The 8,976-nt window shown below is 38.9% G+C and overlaps 1 long non-coding RNA gene across 1 annotated transcript; it reads left to right on the top strand.

Annotated features, from left to right (window-relative positions):
- The first annotated feature begins 4,659 nt into the window (after positions 1-4,659).
- On the top strand, positions 4,660-5,769 carry LOC143746382 (uncharacterized). Its single transcript, XR_013206525.1, has 5 exons — positions 4,660-4,997; positions 5,063-5,249; positions 5,334-5,402; positions 5,514-5,656; positions 5,751-5,769. It is a non-coding gene; the product is annotated as an uncharacterized LOC143746382 (long non-coding RNA).
- Positions 5,770-8,976: the final 3,207 nt, after the last annotated feature.

Raw genomic sequence — 8,976 nt, 5'->3', positions numbered from 1 at the left:
AGAAAGAGAGAGAGAGAAAGAGGGCAGGTGGTACAAAGGAAGCTACAGTCCATGTCCCTTTCATGAAATACTCTCTCGCATGGGCTCAGTTGAGAGGAAAATCCTCCAGAGCATTCCAGGTGTCAGAGGCAGAAGTCTGACACCAGCAAGGATGAGGACAAATTCGAGCTGCATGGCAATGATGCTGATATGAGTATCATACTCTGGAATGGTAATAGAGAGAACGGAACTGGGTGAGGAGGATGAGTGGATAGACATGCATATGTGATTATTGGGTTTGCAGACCTCTAAATCTCAAATAATGGGGTCATGAGCTCACTGGCTATTGAGGTTAGGAGTTAGCGCAGCCTGACTCTCATTTTAGCACACATAATAGGACAGAAATTACACAATCTTTGTCAGTTATGTCGGTTTGTTAAATGCTGGAATAATGGACTTTTATTAAAGTTATTTTGATTAAAGATTACAAGGGCACATAAGTTAAGAAAAATAATGATGTGAATCATTTATAATAAATACTGCAATAGTACATTAAAATAAGAATAGACCCTTCTGACTTCATGGTGATTTTAAAAGGGGGATTCACTGCTCGCAAGACGGAATTTTAAGAGTTGACACTTTTTTTTATAATTGTGCTATGTTACATGACTAGAGAAAAAAAGGGTTTTGGCTGTCTGTGAGTAGGAATAAAAATGCGGAAGTTCGATCTATAGTTTTTATAAAATCCCTGGTGCTATGTCAAAAGTGCGTTACGTGTGTTTTTTGTCAATAAAAGTCCATTGGATGATGCAAAATAACAGATTTTGTGTCATCCGGCAGACTTTTGTTGACAAAGGAATAAGGATATCTGGGTGCAGGTAACGTACATATTTTATGACAAGCATTCATAAAAACAACTTTGTGTCTTCCACAGAAGAAATAACTAAAGTCTTATAGATATGACATTAATTGAGTAAAGTTTGTATTTGGGTGAACTGTTCATTTAAATTATAAGTTTTCCGATTTTCAGCTTTGTGCTGTTACTGTTACTATGTCGGTAGTATACACAGTGTTGGGTAAGTTACTCTAAAAACGATTCAATTACTAGTTAATAACCTCTTCAACAGTGTAATATATTTCTAAAAACTCTTTCTAAAAAGTAATGCATTACTTATTACTAATTATTTACTCACCCTAATGTCATTTTAAACCCATATGAGTTTCATTCTGCCTTATGTATGAGACAAAACATAATTTTTCTTAATGACTGCTTTTAGAATATAATGAAATTAAAGGAGAAGTGGGCCTGTCAAACAGCACAAAAGCACCATAAAAATAGCATAAAAATACTATTAATAGCTTTATTCTTCCTCTGAAAGACTTTAAATTTCATCAAATGTCTTGAGAAGACAGGTGTGCCTATAAGGTGTCTTCAGTACTGTAGATTAACCAGCAATACATTCTTGTAATCAACAGACTACAATGGTAAATGGTCTGCATTTATACAGACTCATTGGCCACCAAAGCGCTTTACATATTGCCACACATTCACCCATTCACGCACTCATTCACACACCGACGGCGGTGTCAGCCATGCAAGGCGCCATCCAGCTTGTTCGGGAGCAGCTGGGGTTAGGTGTCTCATGGACACCTCAACACTTGGTCAGGTGGAACCGGGGATCAAACCACCAACCTTTCGGTTTGTAGACAACCTCCATGAACCACTGGGCCACTGCCGACTACAACATCAACTAGACCAGCATAAACCAGATTGGACCATCATGGAAATTCATTCTCATATTTTCAGCAGGGCATGTCTTAATATAATCCATGCATAATTTGAAAAGTGAGCAGAGACACACCGCTTCCTCGTGGAAATGCTGCATTTGTTTTCTCGCCTTCCATTCCATCTTCAAAACAATGCTGCAGACATTCGTAAAATTAAACCTGAAGGTCCTTACTGCACCCTCTCAACTCCCATCGGCATCTGCCGGTGAGAATACGTGTGAACCACAAGCCATGAAATGAAATAATAAAGACATGTGGCCTTCAAGGCAGGCTTATTAAGAGCACAATTCACAAATTTGCACCGGTACATGCACAATAATTCTGTCAAAACTCTTCCTATATGCTCGTAAAAAATCTTTCATCAAATCAAGTGCTACATTATGTATGACAATGTTTTGCACTTACAGAGCTGGTGTCTTCATTTGCTTAGCCACATATATATGTTTATTTCAAATATAAGCTACAACATGCCGTCCTCAAATATCACCCGACTAACACAAACAGGAACAAAAACCAAGGTCATTTCTTCCACCACTTTGAGCTTGCTTCCATAACTGGTTGAAGGCACGCAAACAATCACATTAACGGGTTTGTGTGCTCTGTGCATCTTTAAAAAGGTTAGGCATTAATAATAAATAATTTGGACTTCAGGCTTTATCGCCACAAATCGTCCTTGACAAGTGCTTTAGATTGTAATCATTCACCTGCCCTTCACAGAAACCTCAGAAAAATCACCCAGAATATAATAGATACGGTGCTAAAGGGTACTGCTTGCAAATGGATGAAAAGAGGGGAGTAACTATTTTAACCGGGACATGGGATATTATCATTATATTTTAAGAGCTTTGTTTTGCTTTACCAAGGTGAAAAGAAAATGCTGGCTGCATAAACTTCAATATCAAACAGAAGCCTTGGTTGCAAAAAATTGCAAAAACTTTATGCAAATAAGGTCTTTATGCAAAAAACGTCTGTCATAAATGTTGATGGTGTTTATATTACATTGTTACAGTACATATTACTATATTTAATTCAGATTTTAAATGCAATTTGAGCAGATTTTGTCCATCTGCACTGTTTTATAGTAAAGGGCCATATTATGTACTTTTGCAAAGTCTTGATTTAGTTTTTTGGGGGTCTGCTAGAATAGGTTTTCATGCTTGAATGTTCAAAAAACAAAATTTTAAAATATTTTACATTATTGCAGCACCTCTCTTCCCAGTCTGTCAGTAACGCTCTGTTTCCTGTCTCTATGGCTATGTTCACACTGTCATTCCCGATATGATTATTTGTGTCTCTGATTGGAATCTGATCTAAAATGATTGATGTCAAACTGTGTATCGCAACCGCTCAGATCCGATTTGTGTGTCCATGCCGTTCTTTAGTTTTCCAGAATATCTGCATTGGTTTCTATGGGTGCGGCTCAATCAGCTCCCGAGCCTGTGAATCAGTATAGCCTCCGCGCTGGCCAACTGAGTCTTCTGAGGCAGTGGCAGAACCGCAGGAGGCTGGTAATGTCGTCTCTGCTGGTTTCAAAACATTTCTGCGTTATATTGTCATTTTCTGCTCGTCTGGCACTTTGCAACAACTTTGTTTCTGCAGCGACTTTCGGCATGTTTCCTGCAACAAAATGTTTATGTTTTACGTGACGTGAGAATAAGTCACATAAACCACGCGAAATCCGATCCGAGCAGTCAGATAGAAACGGATTTCCATAAATGCTATTTGATTTCAAACCACATATGAAAATAGCTTGGAACAGATTTGTAAAAATTCATGGGATTTTTGGCCTTTGGATTTCATTTCAATCGGATATGCACAAAAAACGGATTTGAACATACCCAATGAAGCCCCTCCTTCCAAAAAATGCAATGCTCTCTGATTGGTCAGCTGGATTAGTGTGTTATGTTATTGGTCTGCCATTTTAGGCATGTTTCAGAAATGTTACACTTAGACCTGGGGTGGAAAAAAACAGCATCTCTTAGACATGGCGACAACATGCAACTACCACAACTCGCTCCCTTTTTTGTGTATGCTTTGAGTGGAAATAATTTAATTGAGGAATATTGTGAAATGTAGGTTCCCAGAAGAAAACGTTAAGACTATTTCAGGGCGGTTTAGAAACAGTGCTCACTGATTTATACATTTGGAATGGGCTTCGTGCTTTGTAACTGTAACAATATCCACTGATGGTGAGAAGATATGAGAAGTACAAGTACAATTTATTGAACAAATTAAAGATAAACAAAACAAGGCAATAACTAAAATGTGGCTTGACTATGAACATAACATAAACTTGAACATGACATGACCAGACTTGACTAGCTTGTACTAACCTGGGGCCTGTACCATGATGGTAGTTGAACAAACTCAGGGTTACAGGATTGGTTTAGAGTTGACAAAACCAAACTGATGCAATCAGGCTTTATTGGTACCATGAAGCAGCTCATCAACTTTCTCTGTCAACTCAGGCTTTGAGCCTTAAACTATGATTACTCCATGGGCGCGTGCACATAAAAGAGTGACGTCGGCACCGAACAACCAATCGCGTTCGATATGGATAGAGCGAGAGCTGTATATTTTTCTGCGGAGGAGCAACAGATTATTCTTCAGAAATACGAAGAATATAGAAATGTCTTCCTAGCACGCAGTAACACTGTCTCTGCTGCCAAAGCAAGAGAACAATCTTGGAGGAAGATTGCTGATTGCGTTAATGCGTAAGTTAAACAATACATTCTATAGGCCATTAATGTAAAATGATGTACATAATCATTAAAAATGTATTAAATAAAATGAAAATGTGTGTATTCATGTTAATATATAAAACATTTGTGTGTGTATATATGTAGATAAAATGTGAATGTCTGTAAAATGTGAATGTATTGGCCATTACATCCTAAGAAAGATTGATATTCATTGGTTTTTAGAAGCAACCCCAACTCCAAACGTTCTTGGCAGCAGATCAAGACAAAATATAAAAATATAATTCAAAGTGGTGAGTATTTACAATAACCTTTTATTATTTTTGTGAACATTTTATCACAAACACTTGTTTGCAGCAAACAAAAAAAAGTGTGAAATCCGGAAAACTGGGGGAGGGCCACCTCCTCCAGAATACACTGTGGCGGAGGAGTTGGCTCTGAGCAGCAATAAGGGGCGGCCAATTATGGATGGTATTGCAGGTGCTGTGCAATCTGACCCTGGTGCTGGCTCCTCGAAGCAAGTGACACTGGGTATGTGTGTGCAATTCATTACTAATTTTTAAAAAGTGTTAAATATGGCTGACTCTATTCTGCAGTAGAGGGAAATACAGTGTCCCTGTTGAAGCCAGCACACATGCACACAGTCTCCCACACAGAGGTCAGTATACAGCAGACAAAACACAACAGTTTTACAACAGTTATGCTTTATATTGGCCTACTTTTATTTATTAGGGTGAAGCAGATGAAGACACTCTGTCTGTGTGTTCTGAGGCAGTTGCTGAGGTGAATGCATTGGGCTTTTTATTATGGCACACATTTAAATGTCATAATTAAGTGACTGACCCTTACACATCTCTTTTATTGTAGGATTTTTCACAACCTGCCCCAGAAACTGAAGCCTCTACCTCAATGGGCTACAGAAGGAATGTGAACAAGGTAATACTTTAAACCCTTGACATAAATTACAGTCAGTCCTATGCTTGTAAGGCATGCCACTTTTTGTGATTTCTTGATTAACATCCAGAAAACTTGTGATGATTGTTTCAGGTGGAAACCGACTCAGTTAGGGCCCTTTACAAAAGGAGTCTAGAACTAGACTGTTCACTAAAAGAGTTGGACTGTGAGCTGAGGAGGCTCCAAATAAAAAAAAATTAAATTGGAGATCAAACAGCTGGAAAAAACAGATCTCAGTATGTGAACTTATTTAACCAAGTAATCCTTTAGTATGAACACTATGAATGTTTATTAATGGAACTTTCTCTTGCTCTCTTTCTTCCTCCCTAGCCACATGACCAATAAAACAATGAGACCTATCTGCAGTGTTAATGTGCTTTTATTAAGTAAAATATTGTGTTGTGATTGCATCTCTGACAGCTGCGCCAGCTGGGTGGTCAAGTGTGATGGGGTCAATTTCATCGGGTAGAAGCTGGTTGTGTGGTGGTACTCGCTCCTTTCTGAGAGTGGCTATATTGTGCAGAATGGCACATGCAGCCACTATCTGTGATGCCCGCTCTGGTGACACTCTTAAGCGTCTAAGGCAGTTGAAACGTGCCTTTAGGATGCCGAAAGTCATCTCGATCTTGACCCTGGTTTTACTGAGGGCCACATTGAAGCGGTTTTGTGGCCCTGTTTGAGGGTCAGGATAGGGGGTTAGCAAAAACCTCTGGCATGCATAACCCCTGTCTCCTACCAACAGGCCATCAAAAAGCCCTGCCACAGAAAAGGGAAAATTGTGTAAGTTTTGCTGTCACAATTAAAATGAACACGTTTAAAGTATTTTGTACTGTGCCAAATTTCACTTGCCTTCCTCAAAGCGCTGACACAACATAGACTCACGGAAAATTCATGAGTCATGCACTGAGCCAGGCCACTTGGAATCCAAGCTTGTGATCATGCATTCATGATCACAAGTCATCTGCAGATGAAATGTACAGTAAATCATTGTCCTATCTGTTAGTTACTATTCATTTAAAGATTGATCTAAATTGCAAATAAAAATCATCTCACAGCCCTACCTGAACATTAAGGCTATGAAAGGACTTTCTGTTCACATAATCCGCCTCATGTTCTCCTAGAGCTGTGGAGATTGCAATATGTGTGCAGTCTATTGCTCCAATGACTCTAGGGAATCCTATCATAGGAATAAATTTAAAAAAAAATAGGCTACGCATTTAAAACCATTCTTAACATGTAGCTACTGTAAACTATTGTATAATACATTTAAGTGCTTTAAGTGAAATCTGCTTTTTGAAGAAAAAAAAACTACTGAATGTGAAAGGTTAAATTTGTTCTGTCACTCAATATATCTTACCGGCAATTTTATAAAAAACCTCTTTTATGGACATGGTCGATAAATGTCCAGGGAACACAATAAAGCTATTTATGTACCGCTGCAGTGCGAGGACCACCTTGCGAATGCTTCGACAAACTGTGTTTTTCCCAAGGTTCTCTGCATCACCGACCGCATACAAGTATGTACCACTTGCAAAAAAGCGCAACGCAATACATACCATTTGCGGTACAGTAAGTGCATGGCTTCGACGAGTCACATTTGTTATATGCGGCTCAAGAAGTTCGCAAAGATAAGATATTCCTTCCGTGGAAAATCTGTATCTTTCATACAAGTAAGTATCAGGAAAGTCAAGGGGATTTTGTCTGTCCCTAAAAACTCGTTCTCTACGAAGTGCTCGTCTAACAATTTGCGCGGAGATGTCCACAGGATTTGGAAGAAAAGGTGAAGCCATTTTAACAGAGAACAGAAGCTGGGAATTAGTTACGTCACCTATGTTTCTTTGCTCACAGCTGATTGGTCAAACTTCAGTCTGAGATCTCAAATCCAGAACATAACCTGCCCCGGAGCAGGTTAGCCGTGCAGCGTAAGATACCATGGCGACGAACACCGATTAAAGCCAAGCTACTTTCATAGTACCTAAAACCCAGGGTTGCCGCAAACTAAACTGAAACATAGCTGGCTAGCCACCTAAACCGGCTTCATGGTATAGGCCCCAGGACAATTTTTGAATCTTTGTATTGATAGCACTTCTCATGTTATTGTATCTTATTTACTTCTTATTTTTATTGTGTATTTCAATTGCTTGTTGTGTTCCTCATTTGTTTCTTTGGAAAAGGCATCTGCTAAATGAACAAATGTAAACTGACATCATATTTCTTATTTTAAAATGTGCACTCAAACCACACATTGTCTTGGGCAATAGGCAACCTTGGAGTATAAAAGCTTGAGAACCACTGCACTGGACATCTTTGACTATTGTGACGGGCCTCATTGTGCAAATTCTATATGAAATCTGAAGTAAATATAGTAATATGTAGCACTGTGATTAACAGCAAGCACAAACATATGCAAATGTTTTAGAAGTCAGGTTAAAACTCGTTTAAAACATGACTGCACTGCATCTAACTGTCTTTGAATGCAAGAAAGCATTCCTAATATGACTAGCATCCGCATGCCTTTCAGCAAATCACATTGCTACTGTACGAGATATGTCTAGATTATATTAATGAGTCAGATTTATAAGGGTTAGAATGTGTCCCTCCCACTTCAGATACTCCCTAGAATAAAACTATTGACAGGGATGTAAGGCCATAAGAAAGCTGCAAGCAAGCATAAGCTGTATGTGAATGTATCATGGTGAGTTCACATAATGCTCAGTTAGAGCTCAATGTCAGCTTCCATTCGTCTTACCTCTCTCCCTGACCATATCGGCTCCTCTGGGACGGAGTTCATGCTTGATTGATACTTCTTTAAAGAAGATGTCTTAAAGCCTGGTCTGAGGGGCACACTTTCATTCCAACCAAACAAAATTGACTTGAAGGTGTTGGTTTTATGTTTACGGCGTTTAATGGATTACAGTACATAACACAATGTAAAAAAAAATCCCACTAGTGACATGCCAGAATCCAATTTATTTTCAGTGCTCCTATTGAACGTATCGAAAATAACTTCAGAAATGTCAAACATGTCCTCAGAGTTGCAGTTTTCAGAAAGAGAATGTTATTATTCTGTGATTGTGGTGTGATTCTTGGGAGCTTTTCTAAGTGTGTCTGATTAAATTTGAGATCTCTTAGGATGCGTGACATGACTGCGTCCTCACTTTTCACCTCGCTCTCTTCTCTTTCTACCTCACTCTCTCTCTCTTTCTCACGCTTACTCTGTTCCACACTGTTTTTGGATAAAGCAGAGGCTGGTATAGCTCATGAAATGCTCTACTTACCCTTGACACTTTTAGAAATGGCAGTGAAAATTCATAAATATTCATGATCCACCACTGCTTCATTGTGCTGCACATCTACAGGGGTGATAGAGAGAGAGAGTTTCTATTAAGCGACCTTTCTGCTCAGATAATGTTAGGTTCTAAAGAGAAGCATTTTGGAAACTGGCTTCATGGGCACCTCCAATCAAGAATGACAGGAAAGAGAAGGAGCAAGGCAGGGAGGAAAAGACAGAAAAAAATGTGAGTCAAAGGCGATCAGGCGAACTCAAATAAATCGC

This window comes from Siphateles boraxobius, unplaced genomic scaffold, assembly GCF_051911475.1.
Source record: "Siphateles boraxobius isolate OS27281-9 unplaced genomic scaffold, OSU_SipBor_1 22, whole genome shotgun sequence".
In the NCBI taxonomy this organism is placed as follows: Eukaryota; Metazoa; Chordata; class Actinopteri; order Cypriniformes; family Leuciscidae; genus Siphateles; species Siphateles boraxobius.
The sequence above is the reverse complement of the archived record's forward strand: the minus strand, read 5'-3'. Positions and strand labels throughout refer to the sequence as shown.